At 50.0% G+C, this 21,704-nt stretch overlaps 1 long non-coding RNA gene across 4 annotated transcripts in view; it reads left to right on the top strand.

Annotated features, from left to right (window-relative positions):
- LOC108394829 (uncharacterized) overlaps positions 1 to 21,704 on the top strand; it is a 269,317-nt gene that overhangs the window by 166,073 nt on the left and 81,540 nt on the right. For 2 of the 4 annotated variants that reach the window (XR_012133169.1, XR_005056960.2), the window contains one exon: positions 141 to 19,859. The exons of the other annotated variants lie outside the window; for them this stretch is intronic. This is a non-coding gene — a long non-coding RNA (uncharacterized lncRNA). Of the gene's footprint in view, positions 1 to 140; positions 19,860 to 21,704 lie in introns of those variants that run through there. 4 annotated transcript variants of the gene reach the window in all.

Here is a 21,704-nt window from a genome sequence, read left to right as displayed (position 1 = left end):
CAGGATGCACAGACACTTTCTGATGTGGGGCATTTATTTCTTTTGCTCACTGGGGGCTGAGTGAGGGCACTGTGGGAGCCTGGGCTGGCCCCCTCAGCTCCATCCCTAACTTTCCCTGGCTCTGCTTTCCTTCTGCCTAGGACCTAGACCTTCGCTGCTCTTGGACCCCGCCTCCCAAGTCACCCCTCCACCACCTGTCAGCTGCGGCTTCCTCAGCTTGCACTCCCCTGTGTTACCTGCTCAGGGCCCACCCTGGCCTCACCTTTTGCCTGCATGTTAACTTGGTGGCCTGTCCTTGCCTGTCTGTGGAATCTTCTCTGCAAGAAGGTCACTGCCAAGCAGCAGTCTTGGTGAAGGCCCATCAACCTCTGACTTTGCACAGCTGGCCACAGGGCTGGTATGGGAGCACCCCATGGCCCTCTGGACTCTGAAGCTGCTACAGATACTGCTGAGCAGAAGTGTTTTCCCTCTGAAGTGTTTGTCCACCAGGCAGACATATTGAACCAAAGCAAACACGTGGGCTGTTGGGAGGAGTGCACGCAGGTAGCTGTTGGTGTGTTGGTTGCAGCAAATGCTTATTTGGCAAACATTCGAGGACTTCCAGCTGGACTAGCTTGCCTGTGTGTCTGCAGAACTGTAACAAGGATCCCAGCTCAGTGGGCAGGGCTGGTTATTGGCATAAACTTGCTGTCCCAGCCCCTCCTCATCCTTTCCCCTTGCACGCAGCACAGTGTGGGTGCATAACCCGGGCCTGGATGCACGTTCTCCTCCTGTGACCGCCCAGGCCTAACCCAAAGTGCTTGGGGCATGTTGCTTAGCCTGTCTGAGCCTCAGTCTCCTTGAGCATCTGATGGGGGTAATAATCTAACAGGGGCCTATAACTGAGGTAACCCAGCGGTATAGGACAGGACCAGTGAGCATTTGGTCCCCCTTGCTTTTTGTGGCCACAGAGATGCTCTGGAGAACATGGTGCTGTGATCCCTCCCCAGATTTCCATGTGCCCCACAAAAATACAGCCATGAGGATGCAGTATAGGCCACCCTCCCCACTCTCTGCTTTCTTCTCCTATCCTGGCATTCCTGGAGACTCCAACCTGCAGGGCATTTACTCTGTCTGTTAACATTTTCAGACTTGCACTGCAGGGGGCACTGAAAGGCACCCCAGCCTGGCAGGTCAGTGACCCCGCTGGTGGCAAGGTGTCTCTCTGGAAGTGAGTGGCTGGCGATAAAAAGAAACATAGACACAAATAAAAACCCAGCCTTCAGTTTCACACTGATCGTGATACAGAGCTGAGGACAGATGACTCTGGTCAGGCCTGATTGTTGGGACCCACCCAGCCCAGTGATAGCAGCGTGTGGGAGGAACCCATGAACCCCAGGGGGAAGGAGGGCCTGACAGAGAGGAGCTGAGGCTCGCAGAGGGTGGGGTGGGTGAGGAGACTTAGCCCAAGTGCATTCAAGGGAAAAGGTGTGCATATGATCATGATTTGGAAGCAGGGAGGGTGGTGTCTTGGGGGACACAAGGGTGGAGAGGGAGGCTGGGATGATATCTGGGAGAAAGCCTTCTACTCACCAGGTCCCAAGTCCTGAAAAGCAGAAACTGGCAGGTCTGTCTGTCCCATTGGAAAATTCCTCTGAAGAGGGAGTCTGATGGCCTTAAAGTCTGTGATGGTTAATTTTTTGTCAACTGGACCAGGCCTCAGGGGGCACAAATGTTTGGTCAACTATTATTCTTCATAGGGTGTTTCTGCAAGGGTGCTTTGGTATGATCTTAACATTTAAATGGATAGATTGAATAAAACAGATTGCTCTTCCTAATGTGGGTGGGTCTCGTCCAATCAGTTGAAGGCCTGCATAGACCCAAAAGGCCAACCTCCTCTTCAGCAACAGTGAAAGCCTCCTCTGAATTGCCTTTGAGCTGGGATGTTGGTCTGCTCCTGCGTTCAGACTCTGGCTGAAACATCAGCTCTTCCTGGGTCTTGAGCTTACTGGCTTTCACCTAGAGCTGAGACACCGTCTTTCCTAATCGCAGGCTCTGAGACTCAAGCTGAAACAACACCTTCAGCTCTCCTGGGTCTCCAGCTTGCCAACTGGAGTTTTGGGGGCTTCTCAGCCTCCATAATCATGTGAGCCAGTTCTTTACAATAAATCACGTTTTGTGTGTGTGTGTGTGTGTGTGTGTGTCCTATTGGTTCTGTTTTTCTGGAGACTCTGACAAATGCAAGGTCCTATGGACCCGTGGCTCCCTGCAGCACACCTCTGTGATCCAGGAGGCAGTTCCCAGACAGAGACATTGTGAGCTGGGCAGACACCCAGAGAGCTCTACAGGGGCCCTTTCACACCAAGAGCAGCAGCCTTCTCTGTGTTCCTGGAGTATGCTGCCTATATATACCCACGCAACAGCATGTGTGTGTGTGTGTCTGATCTCTACACTCCACGTGGTCAATGGTTCAGCCCTTGGATGGTACTTGAGCCTTTGTATGTCAAAGCCTGACCCAAAGCTGGAATGTGGGTGCTGCTCAAGGGTAGCTTTTGAGTTAATTGGAGGAAGGTGGCAGGTAGCCCATAGATCTGGAGGAGCCCAAGCCGGCCTGACTGTGGTGACAGAAGGGCCTGCCCCCCAGATGGCCCCCCAGCCCACACAGGCTGAAGTATCTGCTCTTTCTCTCAATTGGCATTGCAGTGTCCCCAGCACCTCCTGGCAGCTTCTGCAGGGTGGACAGGGGCTGCCCAAATGGTCAGTGCAAGACTCCAGGGCCAGCTTCCTGTGAGCCTGGCATCTGGACATGCTGGTGCTGTTTTCAAATGGTTTTGAAACTTGTAGACACCAAGGGGCCACACCAGGCCTGTGATGTTCTCTCTCATGCAAGACTGACCTGTGAATGAGGAACACCAGCCAAGCCCCGGGCAGCACCCAGCAGCTGTGGGCGTGCATCCCTGCTGCTCCCTTATTTCAGAGGCCAGAACCATCCAAACCACACTAGGTGTCAGCAGGAAACAAGTGCAGGACACTCAGGGCTCCTGCCCTGCCTGCCCCTTTAGAGTCAGTGACAGGGGGCCCTGCCCCAGGCCCTGTGTGTCCCTTGCCTGGTGCCCTTCCTGTCTGGGGACTCCCCTCATTCTGTTTCCCATAAATGGAAGTCTGTCTCCTTTGCCCATGAGTATGTGTGATTTACAGTGAATTGTGTGATGACCTCAGCTTAGTGTGGACCCAGCGGGACCAATGTCATGTATCTGCTGTGTCTGATCGAATGTTGAGGATGTCCTCAGACTCCATCCACTGAAGTCATGTAGCCATACTATTTTAATCCCAGAAGATCCTCTGGTGATGTCTGAGCATCTCCCTTTATGAAGGCAGAAAGTTCTAGAGGAATACACACAGGGCCAGCAGTGAGATGGCCAGAGGCACTTGATGCATCCCTGCACCTCCTTGCCAGGGTGGAGCTGCCCTGCACTACCAGGGACCACCCATTCTTGTGTCCCTTCCTGACACTATAGGGTCTTGGCAGAGATCATGTATTAAGATGAGCTCTCACTGGAGTAAAGTGGAGCCTAATTCAGTGATTGGTGGCCTTCTGAGAAGAGAAAACAGAGACCCAGGAGCAAGCGGAAGGCCATATGAAGACAGGCAGAGATGGGGGGTGATGTAGCCACAAGCCAAGGGCTGCTGGACAAGGCAAAGCAGGGTCCTTCCTCGGGGCCTTCAGAGAAAGCTCAGCCAGCCTGCCACCTTCTTCCAGGAGTCTAGCCTCCATGAGAGAATAATTGTCTATTGTTATCAGTCACTCAGTTTTGGGTTATTTGTGTATGGTAGCCCTAGGAAACAAAACATGTTCTCACACACGACTAGCTGACATTTTAGTGGTGCTTTTCTCCTTTTCATCTGCCTATTTCTTCCCCCAGCTGCCCTGGAAGGGTACCACTGGCCAGGGTACTCTCAGAATCACCTCTAGTGACGAGCCCAAACTCCACACACTCATCACTGAAGACCAGTGTCAGAACCGCTTGTGTTTACACACAAAATTCTTCTTTTACTCACATCGCAACTGTGGTGCTTCTCAAAGCGTGGGGGGTGTGGTGATTGGTAAGCTGGTGCCAGGTGGTGTGTGCATGATTTCAACAGTCATAGAAAAATGTTAATGAGACTAGGGAAAAGTGTAACTTGTACATCAAACCCATTTTCATGGTTATTATTGCCTGAGACAAGGCTAAATAAAAACTGAGTTAATTTAAAGTTGATGTAAAGAGAAATAGTAAATAGATGTGGTACATGGTGGCACATTATTCACTGGAATTTGAGCACTATTGCAGTGGAAGAAACAGTGTTGTTTTTTTGGGGGGTGGTTGATGGCTGCAGGTTCAAATATGGCTTTTCCTACTGGTGCTGGGACACCAGGCAGTTGTTGAATCTCTGAACCTCAGATTTCACTTCTGCACAATGGGATCATGAGGCCCAAATTAGAGACTTTGTCAGCTGGATTAAAGCAAAGGGCAGCTGGGAATGTGCCTGGTGCTTGGCACTTGGCATAGGCAGATGGTCAGCAGATGAGGCTTCGCTGCTGGGCTCTGCACTGAGGCCGGGAGGGCCCTTCTGCAGTGCCCACTGGGGACCCATGGCCATGCTCTTCCTGTCCTCTGCCCAGAAGGCTGTCTGGCTCATGTGAAGCAGCAGGCTTGTCCTGGTGGGAAGGCAGAGGCCCTGCCAGGTTGCCTGGGCCACTTGAGTACCTTGTGATGAGGGACAGCTCTCCTTAGCTCCTAAGTCTTGGGTCACCTCAGACCTACAGGCATCATGCTAAAACTATCCTTTCACTCTTGGAGCTTTCTGATAAACACACCTTGAGTCACCCTGGCAGTGACTGGTGAGCTCAGCACAAGAGTGCCTGTTGCATTATAAGATTGTACCAGACCATGCTTTCTGGAAAGTTCTGGCAAGAAGGCAGGTGGGCCCCTTGCTTACACAATGATGAGAATATCCTCCTCTAGACAGCTGCCCAAGCGGAAGATCTTGTCCAGAGGCCCAAGTGCAGTACTCTCAGGGTCACAGCTTGCCTTTGGTACACTACACATAGTTGCTCCATCCCATCACCACAGGGACACTGGCACTATTGCATCTTGTCCAGACATTTCCCAGATTCCCAGGCCACCATGATCCCACTTCCAAGGTTTCTCCCAAATGTAGATGCCAGACTCAAGACTCATGGTTGTGAGGGCCTCTGCAAAGTTCCACCAGCCCATATTCTGGCACCTCCTGCATGATCAACTACTCAAGAAATTTTTTAAAACTGACTTTAACTCACTTTTTATCCCATAAATTTACCTCATGCAAGTAATGCCACCATTAGAAGTATGGGCTTTGTTTGCTGTATTTATGATACTTGGTATATTATAAGTATACAACACACCTAAATAAATACCTAATATTAATTTATGTGGTAGATATATTTTTGTGGTAAAATATATATAACATAAATTTTACCATTTTAATTATTTTTAAGTGCACAGGTTAAGGCCCACAATTTCTAATTGATTTGAAAATACTGATTTGAGTAAGGCTTGGATAGGTTGGGGAAATTCACCTCTGCTCAGGGGATCTCAAGGGGCTAGATAGAGACTTTTAAGCCCAGGCTGCCTGATTCCAAACCCCTATTTGTCATAATAACAATAATGACAAAAACAACAATGACTAATGTTTATGGGGTCTTTACCGTGTGCCAGGCATTGTTCCAAGTACTTAAACATTGTATGTTTTTATAATATCATATGAACTTATATCTAAAATCTCACTTGTATTTGTATACCTATATATTCATATATATTATATATATATAACAAATTAGAGTATTTGCACATCACTTTTGACTTCCCCAAAGCTTAAACTACTAATAGCCTACCAACTGGTGCCTTACTGATAACATAAACAGTCGATTAACACATATTTTGTATTCTATTATGTATTATATACTTTATTTTTACAATAAAGCCAGAGTCTCTCAAATTACCAAATTATTTCCAATGTATTTACTGAAAAAAACTGATGTATACCTGGACCTGTGCAATTCAAACCTGCTGTAATTTCATAACACACGTGAGTGTATGCATTTACACATAAAACCTCGTTTAACCCTTAGGTCACGCCTGTGAGGAGGGTACCATTTTCACCCTCATTTTATAGATGAGGACAGAGGCCCAGGCCGCTGAGCTGCGCACTCCAGCCCAGACTGTCCGGCCCTGGGCTGTGTGGCAGCCCCACTCAGACCTCCCTCTGCTATCTGCTGAGGAGGGTGGATTGGTGGAGGCCTCTCCTGACGCCTGCCATAGCACCCGCCCCACAGTGGGCCATGGGTGTGACTTCAGTCCCTCTCATCCAATAGGAAGCAGGAAGCAACCCCATCGAGGCCTGGGCCAGGGCAGAGAGGGAGGAGCCCCAGGCCTCCGGAGGTCCTGCCTGCCCACTCAGTGCAGGCAGTATGCATCTGTGCATCCAGGGGGTCTCAAAGGGCAGCCAGTGGCCTTGAGGCTTGGGGACAGGAGCAGCTCCCTGGGGACTGGCCTGGCGACCCTCAGCTCATCACTAAGATACCTCCACAAAGATGGGCCCTGATGTAAATGAAGAGCCAGCCAAGTCCTTGGAGAGAACTGGTCTGGGTAGCCTGGGAGGGGTGGGTGATGGTCTCCATGGCCCCCAAGGCCCTGGAGTGTGGGAGGTGGCAGTGAGCGGGGCCTGGGGGGTGTGGGCACACTCGGCCTGCATCACCAGCCCAGCTCGGCAGGGGCAGGAGCGCACACCCTCTGTGAGCTGGAGTGCATCTGGTGGGGGGCTGGGGACGGTGGTTCTGGCTGAGAGAAGGGCTTCTTCATAAGGCCCGTATCTGTTACCTTTCAGCTGCATCAGCACATGAGGTTTCTGGTTTTATGTATTTATTTTCTGGTTCTGGCTCCTGGCCTGCATCTCTTTTCACAAAAGCAGCTAGAGCGCTGGGCTTCTAGAGATGTGTGCCTGGCAGCACTCAGGAAAATCAGATTACAGCCTAGGAGCTGGGCGCTGTGCTTGCAGCTTGCTCCTGTGGCAGGAACAGCTGACACTCGGGAACGGCCCGTGGCATTGCCTTTTCCCCGAATACAATGTTGTAATCATTTGGGGACTTTTGTGCTGCTTTTACAAAAAACCTTCTATTTTAATTGGACCTTCTAAGGCTATTGTACTTAGAAAACATTTTCCTTTGTTCCCTATGATGTAAAAAAGGCAGTGATTTTTGCCTTTTCTTCTCTGGTGTTCCAGCCACCCCTCCTTTATACCCAGCAAAGCCCTTGGCCTTGAAGGTACTCCCGTGCTATGCAGCTGACAGGGAAGGTGATGGGGGAGCAGACAGAGCTGGGAGGGGCCCTCTCTGTCTCCCAGTGCCAGGCCCCACTCACAGAGCAGAGGGGCCGGAAGAACCCCCCACTTTCTCCATTGGCTGCAAAGGGGCTGGCTGTTTTCTATGGCCATAAGGAACAGAGGGGGCTACAGGGATGAGGGACCCCTGGCACGAAACTGGACGTCTTTCCCAAGAGGCCATGTGCCCAGTGGGTGCTGGGGGTCTGGTGTCCGCAGGCATGGAGCAGGCACAGGCCCTGCTGGCCCCCAGCCCAGGTCAGACCCCTGCTGGGTTGCACACCTGTGTGGGACCTAGCTTCATGCCTCTGGGTTCCCATTTCCGTATCTATAAAATGGGCTAATGTTGCCAATCTACAGGGCAGTTGGGAGATTGAGAGGTAATGCATCTGTGACAGGCTCAGAACAGGTAAAGGGGACCTGGGGAGACTCTAGGCTTCTTCTCAGCCCACTGAGCTCAGGGGCTGCTGACAGCCACATTCTTAAGTGTCTGCTCACCTGGGCGAGGGCTGAGTTTCAGGTCTGAAACACAGTACTTCCTCTACCAATTTAAGAGCCCCTGATAGCCCAGAGCAGCCCAAGATCCTGTGATTTCAGCTGAGAGAGGCAGGCTGGGCCCCAGCTAAGGACATGGGGTGTGAGCACTCTGACCAGCAACAAGCCCAAAGCTTCCCAAACTGACCCAGAGAGCGGGGCCCAGCCCCACTCACCTCTCACCACGGCCACACTTCTACATGTACACACACACTGACATGCACTTCACACATATATACACAAATGTACACACAGCACATATTCATACACAGACATGCACATCGGTGTACACATGTCACAAAGACATGTATGCACACACATGTGTACATATATTCACACACGTGTGCACAAGATATCATGTACACACATGTATAGACACATGTTCACATACAGAAACTCATACTCATGTATAGACACATAATATACAGACACACACATTTACACATGTACACAGATACACACACACAGTCAGACATATCTATGCATGTACAGGCACACTAACACTCATGCGTCCATGTACATCCACACACCATCAGCAGGGCCTGGCCATCATGCAGGGGTGGCCTTACAAAGAGGAACAGTCCTCTGATCATCATTCCCACATGGGCCCCTTGGTCACCAAGGGCATGGCCAAGGGCAGCCTTAGAATGCAGAGTCCCAGGCAGGGAGGGGACTGCCCAGTTATACCTGGTGGCCTCAGGGCCCTCATGGAGCACACGTGGCAGCCTCTGGCAATGCACATTCCCTCTAAGCTGAAGCCACTTGCCCCCACTTATCCCCTGTAACTCACCTGACACCTCTAGCCTCAGGAGGACCCCAGCTCAGGCTGGCGCTGCTGGGACCTCGCAGTCTGACTGCAGGACCTGGCACGAAGGCTGCCACTGAGGGCTGGGGCCGTGAGAAGGGTGGACCCTGTGGCCCACATACTGAATCCAGGCCACCCACTGGCCAGACTGAGCACAGGACGTGTCATGGACAGTCATCTCCTGAGCCACTTGCCTCAGGTCCCGGCTGTGGGAGCTGCAGCAGGTGAGGTGACCAGTGCCCACCCCTGCTGTCCACAGGCAGCTGCCCAAGGCAGATGCCCAGTGGGGAAGGCTTGTCAGACCCTTGCAGGCCCAGGGAGCTTGGTTCCCTGTCCCCTTCCAGGCCTGGTCCTACACCCAGGAGGAGGAGGAGCAGGACAGTCCAGCCTCAGTTGGGGTCCTCCCTTGCGGCCAGAGGTGCTGGGTGAGTTACTGGAAAATACGCAAGAAGAAACTAACTGTCCCTGTTCCCTGCCACACTGTCCCTGGTAATCCTGCCTAGGTACCAGCCTCCAGCTCCCTTCCTCCCTCCTTCTCTCCCCTGGCTCCCAGCTTCCATGACCCAGTTCTGGTCCTTTTCCACGCAGAGCAGATTATCAATAGACATGGGTCTCTCTGAGCCCCAGGCCTTGCTGCCCGTATCCCCAGACGTATTGATGTGCTCTGCTGAACACAAGGAGTCTCCCACCTTAGCTGTTAAAAAGGAAGGAAAAGGCAGATGCCTGTAGTTGTATGGTTTTTTTTGTTTTGTTTCTTTACCATTTCCCAGATCAAAGTCTTAAGCAAGATTCCTTCTATCCTTGACCAGAGAAAATCCCAATGGTGACTTTTTAACCTACTGTTGGGGAAGTAGAGGTTTCCAGTGTTAATCTGAGGCTGAGAATGAAAAAGAGCTCACGCGAGTCAGGTCAGCCGGGCTCAGATGAAGTGGGTCTGTCTGGGGGTCGCAGAGCCAAATCGCGTTCTTCACGTCCCTGCTGATGCTTCGGGAGGAACCGCTCCTGGTTTGCTCTTCAGGGCCCTGCAGCTGGATGGCCCAGGGCAGAGCGGCTGTGCCTGCTGGATCCTCTCCTGCTGCTGATGGAATTACTAAGGGGCTCTGTTGGCCCCTATAGCTAACAGGGGAGGGGGCAGCGCTGGATCCAGATGCACCCTTGCCACCCACACTGAAGTCTTCCTCTGGCCCCATCCCCAGAATCCACCTTCCCAGTTCAGGCCTGGGCTTATTTGGCAGTTTAAGAAGACTTTAAAGTGAGGAGCCATTTATCTGAGATGGAGCCCTTAGCAGGTGTCGGCCAGGTCTAAGAGCTGCACCCACACCAAGTGGTAGTGCTCAGACTTGGGGCTCCTTTCAGGTAAGGTCATCCAGTATTGACAGGAGACTGTTCCTATAACCTTAGGCCTGGTTGGGAGCTAAATCTAACATCCTCGGGGAAACAAGAATGTTTTGAACGAGGAGAGAGGCTCATGCAGTGCAAAGGAGCCTCCTTTCCCACCCTCCCCTCAAAGCCAGCTGATGCCCTTCTAGGGCTGCACAGGCAGCCTGCCTCTCCCTTCTTCGTCTGGCTCCATGGTTGACTTGAGGGGGTGGCCCTTATTAAATGGATGTTCCACTTTTAATCTAATAAAGCCAGTCCGTTAAAGTCCCCCTGCTGAGGGACAAAGGGAAGTGGTGCACATACTCATGCACATGTGTACACACACATGACTATCAGAATGTGCTGGAAGGGCAGTCCATGCCAATGAAGGAATGAAATATACCTGTTGCAGAGAAAGCCCAGTCATTGGCATGCCATTCCCTTCACAGAAGAGGCACGTCTATGGTTGGTGCCCCACGTTTAGGTCTATAGTTGAACTGCAGGATGTTTTGTTTTATCCAGAAATTACCATGGAGCATCATTGGTGCCAGCTACGTAAATTTCTAGTGGACGTTATAGTACACAAGAGAGAATAAAGCGATCTTTCTTCAGCTCATAATCACAATATGGAAAAAGTCTACCCAGCTGGAAAGGGAAAGATAGCATCATCAGGAGCCAAGGAAAAAATAGTAACCCTCTTTACTTTTCCCCCAAACTGACAAATTTGACTTGTCAGATGCAAGTTCAACTTGTGGACAGTCCACTCATGACCGATCATCTCCATAGTAACTGCTGTGTCACGTGATGGCACAGAACCTGTAGAGACCAGGGCAGAGCAGCCTTCTAGACTGCTTTTCTTCTTCTGGCAGATTCCACAAGGTCAGCCTAATTAGCAGGAGCAGAACTGAGACCTTGGTTCAAGTCACTGGCAGATCCTTAAAGAAGAATGAAGATATTTTAGCACCTTCTCTTCCCATTCTCGGGGCCCCTGCCAGGATCAGGGGAGCCAGGAATACATTCCAGAGCAATCCCAAGTCCTCTTTTTAATTACTATTAAATATTTCTATTTCTTTAATTTCCAATTGCTTCTCCCTGCCAAGTGCAGGTATGTGGTACTTGAAGTTCTCCATCCATGGCATTTGTTTTTATATGAGAAAACACTATTTTTTCTAGTACATGCTATATATAGTATATCTATAGAAATGTTATAGAGAGTTTATTCATGTTCATAGATTCAAAGCGTGAGATGCATCTCACCTGCTAAAAGCATGTGTGACTCTCTCTGGCAAGGAGGTGTCTGGCTGCCTGTCCACGTGGGCCACGCACTGCTGCCCTCTCCGGGGCCGGCCTGGCTGTGGAGTGCTGTGCCCAGGCCACTCAGGCAGATCCTCTGGCCCATGTCTCAAGCACTTGCTGTGTCTGCCACAGGACCAAGGCACTGCTATCTCCAGGTTAATATAGCCTTTGGTCAAAACACAATGATTGCAAACATCTCTTGGGCCTCCTTGCCCTCCACCTGGGGTAGATGGGTCCACCAGTCCCCTCCAATCTGTTCTGCAGCGTTGGTGTGAGCATGCAGGTGCATTTTAATCAACTATGTTGGCCTTTGCTGCCTGCCTGGGGCAACTCCAGCTCCAAAGCAAATGGCGTGCGTGTGTGAGAGCTGCGGAAATGAATAAAAATCACCCACAGGAGAGCAGGCAATGGCTATTTATTTGGCGCTTGTTCTAGAAAGGGAGCCAGACACTACCATTTGTATTTGGCAGAAACTGAGGCAGGCCAGGGTGTGGGAAAGCTTCATAGTGGAAAAGGGGGAAGCCCAAGGTGTGCCCTGCTTGGAGGCTGTCAGTGAGGGAGGCTGGAGGCTTGCTCACTGCTGTTGGCCAGGCATCCTATGTGATCGGTTAGGGGTGTGCACTTGGTTTTCTTTGGTCAGTCCTAAGGTGGCCTCCAGCCACAGAAGTTAGGGAAGCTCTCAGTTACTAGTCAAATGCCAGCAGTTTGGAAGGTGGGGTAGATGTTTTCATCTGTCTTCCTGGACTGATCACTGCAGGTTGCAGGCCTGAGCCCTGTCTTCTATCTGGTCTGGCCATTATCCATTGGTATATTCAGCCTCCCAGAGTGTGTACAAGACCATATGCTCCCATAACCAGTTTGAATTTAATAAGAAGTTGAACAGGTGGGGTTGGGGGAGGGAAAGTCATCTTTATAAGTACAGCAGCCACAGATGGAAATGCCCTAGGCTTTGGAGAGGACTGGGTTCTAGGAGTTCTACATCCGCTGCCCCTTTGGCCCAGCTAAAGTCTCCCTCAAGGCTCACTGAGCTGTCTCGGGAATTGCTGGGCATTGGGGATCATGATGGAGGCCAAATTTGGGTGCCAGGTGGGCCAGAATGGAAACCATAGAGTAGGCCAAGTTGGCCTCCAGACACACCCACCCCAGCTTGTCGTTCCTCCCCACCATACCCACCCATGGGCCCTACTTCAGTGTCTTCAGACTTGCTATCACCAAGGGAGGACCTACTGACCAGACAGTCAAGGCCAATCTAGTTTTAGCCAGGACACAAAGCCCGACACCAGGACTGAGTCCCAAGCTACAGAACATCAGACACTGTGCAGCAGGGGGTAGTTCTGAAGTGCCATGGTCCAGATGGCAGCCAGTTCCACCCATGTCGCGCGGGAGACGGTATTTCCAGATGTACTCTTTGTTTAGCCAAGGAGTTTCTGCCCCCTGTAACATGCCTTCCAGCAGCCAAATGATTTTAGGTCTTCCCAGAGGTCACAGACCGGAGGCTTGGGGGACACATGCAGTCTGGAGATGTGTTTTGCTTGGCACACATGCATTTTAAGTTTTCTAATTGCTTGTCAGGATTAAAAACAAGAACTTGCCTTTCACATAAGATAATCTACATTTTCCAACTTCCCTTGAGAGATGGATGATCTGGCCATACTGGCTCACCGTCCCACCTGAGCCATTCTATTGAAAGGGTGGGGGGCACACGTTCTCTTCTTCATCACAAGCCCTATTTGGCATACAGTTTTCTTCTGCATGTCACTATTATGGAATAAATGTCTGGGTCCCCCAAATTCATATGTTGAAATCCTAACTCCCATTGTGGTGGTATTGGGAGATGGGGCCTTGAGGACATAAATAGGTCGTGTGGGTAGAGGCCCCATGAAAGGGATCAGAACCCTCATAAGAGACCCCAGAGAGTGCGCTCATCCTCTCTCTGCCATGTGAGCTCACAGTAAGAGATGACAGTCCACAACCCCAGAGAGGGTCTTCCCCAGAAGCCGCCCTGCTGGCACCCTGATCTTGGATTTCCAGCCTCAGAACTGTGAGAAGGAAATGTTTGTTGTTTCTAAGCCACCCGGTCTGCGGGGTGGTGGGTGGTTAGGGAGCAGTCTCAGCATCAGCTATGTGGCTTTCCCTCTCAGCGCAGGTTTTCTTGTCAGTCAAATGGGAGAGGGCTCCTGGCTCCCAAGTTCTTGAAGCCTCACTGAGCATGTGTAACTGCGGCTTTTAGGGAATAACAGTGAACTGTCCACAGTGTCTATCAGGGAGTGCTGGTTATGCTGCGGTCACAAACAAACCCAGAGCTCAGTGTCCGTGCCAGCGCAGGAGGATCTGTTTGCTGCCTGCATCTCTCGGATCAGCAAGGCTCCGTCAGGCATCACCACCACTCAGGGCTGCAGAGTGATGCAAATTTCCCACTCAGAGAGTCTGACAGTGAGCAGGGGATGTGGGATATAAAGCCCGGGCTTACAGGCCTCTTCCCGGAAAAGAAGCCTGTGACCTCAACTCTATTTCATTGGTCACAGTAAGTCATAGTCAAAGAATGGCCTCAATGCTCTGATTCCCAGGGCCACACAGTTCCCTCCCAGCACAGTTATGCCACGCTGTTCACTGCTCACTTCCAAGGAGACCTCCTGGAGAGTTTTGCCCTAAGAGCTAGAAGAATATCTCTTACTCAGATGTTAGGCCTAACAATAAAATAACAATGACACATCAATAAAAAGACCCCAAAGATAAGATGCCTCCTTTGCATCAGCCTGTGAGCCATCTTCACAGCCAACCAAGGCTTCCCGGGGGCTTTTCAGCTGGATGAGCACCTGGGCAGCTTCTTGGCTCTGTGCCCACATGTAGTCGGCTCTGACTGCCCCCCATTGGCAGCACCATACTAAGTGTGCGGGGCAGGTTTCTGTTCAACTCAGGGCTCCCTCATATTACAGATAAGTCTTGCATTGACTTGAGTCTGTTAAATGTACAAAGAATCTACTGGACACTTCTTCCAAGGTCTCACAAGAGGTCTTTTCTCATGGTAAAGGCCTTTTTGGAGGGTGACATACAGGTTCTCAGGGTGTGACAGAGAACTCTGGGAAAGTGGGACCTCCAGCCACAGTCCCCAACAGGGAGCAGAGAGTACTGCCTCTCCACTGCTGTGAAAGCCCAGAAAGTGTCCATGGACGTGGAAGGCCTCTGAGCCCCATCCCTCGGAGATTACACAGTATCCTTCAGTATCCTTGAGGTCACTCTAGAGAAGGGGACAGCCAGTTAAGATAGGACCATAAAAAACAGAACAAAAAGAGCCTTGCCCACATTATGCCTGGGCTTTTGGGACATCCTTTGATTTTAAAAAAAGGGGAAAGTAATTTGAAAGTGATTTTGGAAATGCTCTTCCAGGAGGCAAAGAGACCCTGTACCACTTTTATTAAGTGCGCACCCTGTCCTGGGCCCTGTTCTCAGCACTTTATGTGCATAACTATTTAATCTCCACAATAACCTTATTAAGTAACTACTATTTTTATTATTTCTGTTTTATTGACAAGGATTATTCTTAGTTCAGAGTGGTCTGAATCTTACAAAACATGCTTAAGAATGCATCATATCCAAAATCACTCCACATTGGGCTATATATGCGATAAAACAGGCACCATCTCTCCTCAGCCCCCTGCTCTCCAGAGCACAAGGTACCCCCTTTCTCTTCTCCTGGGAGGAGCGGGTGTCCTCACTGCCCCCTAGTCTGGGGGCCCCAGTGTAAGGGCTGGACAGGATTCAGCAGAGAGGCTCACCTCTGCCTCTCCTCCACTCCTGGCATAAAATTGTTTCAAGAGGTCAAAACCCCACAGAGCTGGTAATGGCAAAGTTGAGATTCAAGCCAAGCAGCCCAGGCTTTGAGCTACTAAACTCTGCTGCTGTCTCCTAATATAAAATGATCATATTATAACCCAAATTCGAAAGACCACCCGCTGCTTTCTTTATTGGATCCTTCCAATAAACTAGTCATGCTGGTAGCACAATTCCCTAAGGAAACAGAAAATGACTCTTCTAAACTAAATCTGGAGAACACACCCAGCCACGGAGTGGGAGGTGTTTTATACAAATATAACGAGGGCCTTCTCTCCAGCCCCTCAGGGTTGAGAATCTAGGGCTCAGCAGCAGGGGGCTAGAAGCAGGGACAGAGGCAGGAGATGCCAGCTGGCTGCAAAAGGCAAACAGGGCAAAGAAAGCAAAGGGATTTAAAATGCGGATGGGAGAATTCTGACAGCGCAAAATGAACCCCAGTCTTGGGCCTTGGCGAAGGGTCAGGGCCAGTGGGCGGGGCTCAAGGCTACAGAAGGTGGGTGGTGCTAATTTGCATAACACTTAAACTTAACAGGTAGAGGTGCACCAGCAGCTCAGATTCCTAACTGGACCTGGGTCCTGAAGAAAACATTCACCTCCAATCTTCGCCCCCTCTTTCCAAAGGCCATATATGTGTAGTTTTAAAACTACAGTCAACAAAAATGCTAGAAGAAAAACATATGTCACTTAAGTATCTTCAAGGTTCACCTTGATGCTTGAGTTACCAGGAAACACCTTGTTGACTCACTCTCAGAGACAAATGATGCATGACCTCACACAGGGAAGGGAAAGGAGAGAGATTACTTTAACATTTTATTCACAATCCCTTGTATTTATTTTTGGAGGACCTTAGGGAATATTTTTAACATGACTCTTCTTACCTAGGGTGACCATCCCAATCCACAAGGCTGGCATTATTGAGCTACTTTGCAGGTGAGGTGATCAGAGAGATGCATTTCCCAGCCTGGCAGAGGGGGACTCACCACCCCTGTGTCCCCCAGGCTATCTGCAGACCCACTGCAGGTTTACACCACAGTCTGGATAAGTCTTCTTCGATTAGTGTTGCTGGGGGCTGGGAAGGGAGGTAAGCAACACATGACACTGAAAGGGGGAAAGGGAAGTTGAAGAGGAGAAACTAAGGGACAGACGTTGGGATGGAAGCTGGACAGAAGTCCTTGTGGAGGCAATGAAGTTGGGGAAGATCTGGGTGGAGACAGGAGAGGGGAGGCCTGGTGTAGGGCTGGCCAGGACTGAAACCCTTGTTAATGGAAGCTTAGCAGAGAAACCCACACAGTCCCAGAGGACTTCCAGAAGCTTCCTCCCCTGCAGCTGGGCACAGAGCCCTGTCTCCCCTCCAGTCACCCTCTGTCTCTAGTTGGCAAGATGCTCCTGTCATCAGCTGCTCTGTACCCCGGATCCCTCTTGGCACTAGAAACTGTAAGTGAACCGAGCAGTCACGCAGGATTCTAGGAATTACTCCTTTCCAGTTTCCTGGGCTGGTTTTCAAAATCACCTCAGGAGTGCCTTTAAAAATCAGGCTCCACACAGTCCAGTGGGGAGATTTGCCTAACAAGAACTCTACAACAAAAGGTTCAGGGCAGGAACTGTTTTGACAATATGAATAGACTACATATCGGGTCAGGATTTCTGAGGTAAGTAAGGCTGTCTTCAGACAGGCAGGGCCCCCACGGGAGGGGCGGGCACAGACCCAGAGGCAACGCTGTGCAAGTGAAGCACTCTACCCTGGGCCCTGGCTGTGGGGCCTCTGGGCCCAGACGCTAACTCTGAGGTACAGTGTTCCCACATTCAGTTTTAGAAAACCAGGACCCCTAAAAGACATTTCTACCAATAATCTAAATGTTGGGTTTAATCCTACACATTTCATAAAACTTTTTAAAGAAGTTTATAACTTTTGTGTCTCAGATATTTATTTTAAAAAGTAAAAGGGGTAGACTTGGCCAGTATTCTACCATATGAGGAAGATCATTAACCAGACCTCCGAGAGGGTGCCAGTGTGTTAAGTGAGGCAGCAGAGCCCCTGAGGAGGCCCTCCAACAATTCCATAGCTTTTCATTGGTGGGATTTTTTTTGTGTCAATTTTCTAAGCATGGGGATGGAGACAGGATCCTCTCCATTTTGCAGACAAGAAAACAAGCCCAGAGAGGAGAGGGGACTAGCCCAAGACACCACAGGAGTAAGAGGGAGAGAGAGGTCCTACCCTTGTCCTCTGACCCCAGCTACTGTTGTTCATTTTCCCACATGGTGCCCTCAGGGGACTGCAGGCCTCCTCCCAGAATGTTTCCAAGAGGAAGAAGGCAATACCATAATGTACTTTCACTGGAGACTGATTGTCATGTTCCAGGATGAAATGACCACAAAGGAAGAGGCCATTTTTCTGTCACTCCCATGGCAGGACCTGCGTAGCATCCTAAAGTCCCCACTTGCCGTTTCTAGGTCTGTAGGTCACTCATAATCAGTGAGTGGATTTTCCATCTTACGTATTTTTCTGAAGCAACTGGGGCTCTTTGCTTTCAATGGCAAGACAGGTTTTGAAAATCCTCAGTGGGAGAAGGGGGTTGGCCAGAAAAGACATAAGAGTAGAATGCACTGATGGGCTATCAGAGCATGGGAGGGTATACCCCTAACCGAGAGGCTTCGAGGTGCCATCTTTGTGCCCCTCCACAAGAACCTAGCACTCCACATATATACACTTAAAAGTAGTTGCACAGGGGTAACATGGCCTGAGAATACTGTGTGGGATTTGAAGTTACAATCTCAAATGGTGACGGGGGCAGAAAGGACTGGTGAGCTCTTACAGTCTAAAAGCCATGTTTTTAAAACTATGGCTGAGATCAGGTTTGTTTTCTGCCATGTATTTCCACTGCAGAAAAGGATGTAGTTTTTTCTACTGGTGAATGTTTCCCTTTGAGGAGCCTGGCCAATGGAAGGTCATGCAGAAAGCGTTCTCTCTCAGAAATGCCAGAAAAGCAGGGCAGACACATGCCCTAGTTTTCCAAGGAGCAGACTGTGTAAACCATAGGCCGGTGCTTCTGATACTGATCTTTGGCAAAATTCTCAAATGAGTTAGCAAACAGTGACCGGAGATAAAGTAAAACTTTGTTCAAAGATCAACCCCCGGACTGACTCAGATTACCTCAACGCCCCACCTGGGCAGGGAGGGGGAGACCCAAAAGCAAGAAGCAAACAGTAAACTTTTCCAAGAATTAGCAAATCACAAAGGCAAACAGAAAGAGTGATGTCAGCTTTCGTCAAAATGTGAAACTTCGGATTTAAAATTGGAAATCACTGGAAGCGAGATAAAAGGCAAGCAGCAGAGTGGGAGAAGATATTTGGAACATATATGTGTGTGTGTGTATTTATGTACATGAGTATGTATACACATACCCACATACATCTATATATATACAGAAATGTATACACACATGCCTAAGTTCTGGATTACTATCCAAGCTCTATCAAGAATTCCTATCAATCTATAAGAAAAAAGACCAACAATCCAAGAGAAACACGCATAAAGGAGATGCCCAGCCAGTGCTGAGAGAACACAGACGGAAAGTGGGGGGGCCAAAACAGGGGCCTTATCCCTATGGTGCAGATTATTTCCAGTGAGAGCTTATTCTTACACAAATTTTATAAAGAAAACTTTAAAAGTACCTGAACATGAAACCTAAGCAATTTGATTTATGAGTTTGCCAACAAGAAGGGAGCTCTTAGTCTATAAAATATGAGCTCTTTGTGTGAACCTGAGCAACTGCCGAGCAGCAAGACTAGAGGACCACACGGCAGGCCTGGGAGGCTGCAGGCAGGAGGGCAGAAGAGGCCCAGCTCCTGGCCGTTCTGTGCCTGGAAGCCTGTGCGGAGCTCGGCTGCACCGAGGGTCCTGGGAAGAATGAACTTCAACTGTAAGACTTGCTGACCTCCACTCTACCATATATGCTATATTACATGTCTATGCAATATACATGCATAAGAGGACTGAAAATAAATTTATTCCCCCTTCTGACATTCAACTTTAAAACCGCATTTGAATTGTCAATGTTGAAGCTCTGCTTAGAGAGGCTGGAACAAGCTGAGTGACCAGTTTTCAGACGGAAAGAAAGGCATCAGCCATATCTTTGTCTTGCCCTCTTTCTCACCATTCATCATTTATTGGTTCTGTAATAAAAAGTTATGTGTCGCCTTCCAAGCATCAAGGGCTGTGCTGGCTTCCAGGAGCACAGCCCCCCTGCCCCTGACTTCAGGGCTGGGCAGAGATGAGGGTTCCAGCCTGGGGTGTGAAGGACACTGGAAAGATAGCCTTGGTGGACACTAGGGTATTCCTGGAGGGATGCAGAGCTGCCCTAGCAGCCCCAGAACAGCCGCTGGAGTCCACACCATATAGACTTGGGCAACCTAGCAAAACCACATCAGATCCCTGACCAATTGAGGTAGCTTCAAAAGCTTCAGGGCACATTGGAAGGCATGAACATTCTCTGAGCTCCTGCAGCATGCTGGACCACACTAGGACATTTCAGTGATGCCATGTCACTTAAACTGGATGTACCTCCTCAAATAAGTGGTGTTTTGTTATCGATGCCAAATGGCTGTTTCACTTCTGTCATGGCCACACGAGGCTGGCCCTCCTGCCCAGTCTCCTCGGTGAGTCAAGGCAGCAGCCAGTCTGGCACTATCATTCCTTTTTCTTTTGAAATGAGTGGGTATGAAATTCGCTCTGCTTCTCAAAAGAGTCTCCATCCTATGCTCATGACAAGAGTTTTTACTACTCTTTCTACAAAATCTTTAGAACATAGTAAGCCTTCAGTGCACATTGTGGGTTAAAGGATGCTAGGCCAGCAGACCTTAGTCCTAAGGGAAGAGCATACCCCCAGCTCCCATCTGGTTCCGGATCTCATCTCTCATCTCATCCACCTCCCTCACGCTGTGTCCCCCTATCTTTCGAGGGCTGTATTGGAGAGACACATTTTGCATTTTATAATAAAACGTCTACTGTTGGAGATCTTTTATGAGGGAGCCCCCAGGAGAACACTCCCCAGGCTTAGAAACAGGGGCTTGGCAGCCGCATGCAGGCCATGCTGCCAGCCACATGGGTGCTGCTTTCGTGTGGAGGCTCCTTTGCCACGGGGTCCAACAGATACTAAAAGGAGCTCAGTCGTCACTCCAAAAATAACAGAATTCATTGTCACATTCAAAAGCCCACTTGGGCCTGGTCACATCTCTACAAGGTAGAAATGTGTGGATCTTAGGCTCCTCTTCCTTTTTCCACTTACAGGAGGTTGGCTCCTGGACCCTGACTTGCAGTAATGCCCAGGATCTGGGCACAGTTGCCTCGCCTGTTCTCTGGAGCCTGGGGACCTGGGACAGAAATGGAACAGAGCACTTTTGATTGGTCCTCTTGTCAGCATTTCTGCCCCCCAGCTTCTGACACCATTACAAATCCAGCGCCCTCCTGGTCCACCTAGAGTACTGGGTCCTGCCCCTGCTTCCCTCCAACCCATTATCCTCCCTGACAGCATTGTGTGCCACTTCCACTGCTTTGTGCCACATGAGGGGTCTCCCGGTGAGTGTGCCAGGCCTGGATGGGCTTGGGGAGAGAGTCCCTGAAGAGAACGCCCACGAGAGCACAAGCCCAAGGAAGGCGTCTCGGAAGAGCTGGGTTACATCGGGGCCAGAGGGCAGCAGCAATTTAGACATGTGCAGAGGGTGGGCAGGGCAGAGGGCCAGCCCGGGAGGACCAGCAGGGTGGTAAGAAAAGGCTTGGAAAGAACAAGAGGAGGAGTCGCAGGCTGGGGTCAGGGTGAGTGGGAGGGTGCTCTAAAGCTAAACCGAGGGTCTGGAGCCTCCTAGATAGGCCACAGGTGCTTCCGATGGCTTTGAGCAGGAATCCTTCACTGTCATTTGTGGGTTATTTCCCATCTTTGGGATTGCAGAGTCAGCTGCTCCTGTAAAAAAGCTTCGTCATACTCTTTAAGCATATGTACACCCTCGTTTCCCTGGCCTTGATCATACTCTGGCCTTACTATGACAGCTTACTTTTTCAGTCCACTGGTGTTCCACCTGGCCTCCCTTGGCTTCTAGGCCATCAATCCTGTTTTAGCCCAAGCTGGGGGTGGGGGTGGGGAACGTCCGCAGGCCTTGGGGAACGTCTGCAGGCCTTAGCGACTGTAGCTGCTGTGTGCTTTGTACCTAGCTGAGCTCAGGACTTTAAGGCAAGACGAGGATCTTCTAGCTCAGGAGGGCAGGCCTGGTGCCAGAGCCTGGGAGGCCTGGAGGGGGCCAAACCATGCTTTCCCTTCTGCTGGTTCCCGATGAGCCACTACAGTATTTGCTTAACACTTCAGAACAAACAATAATAACTTGTTAAATTTTTATTTCAAACACAGCTTGAAATTTATCCCACTTTCCTGTTACCTGAGGCAGATAAATTCCCCTAATCCTAAACCTGGATGGTCAGAACTGAGAAATCCCCCTGCTTCTGAACACAGAA

Source organism: Manis javanica, chromosome 1, assembly GCF_040802235.1.
Source record: "Manis javanica isolate MJ-LG chromosome 1, MJ_LKY, whole genome shotgun sequence".
Taxonomy (NCBI): domain Eukaryota; kingdom Metazoa; phylum Chordata; class Mammalia; order Pholidota; family Manidae; genus Manis; species Manis javanica.
Note: the sequence above shows the minus strand (reverse complement) of the source record. Positions and strands in the feature narration are given on the sequence as shown.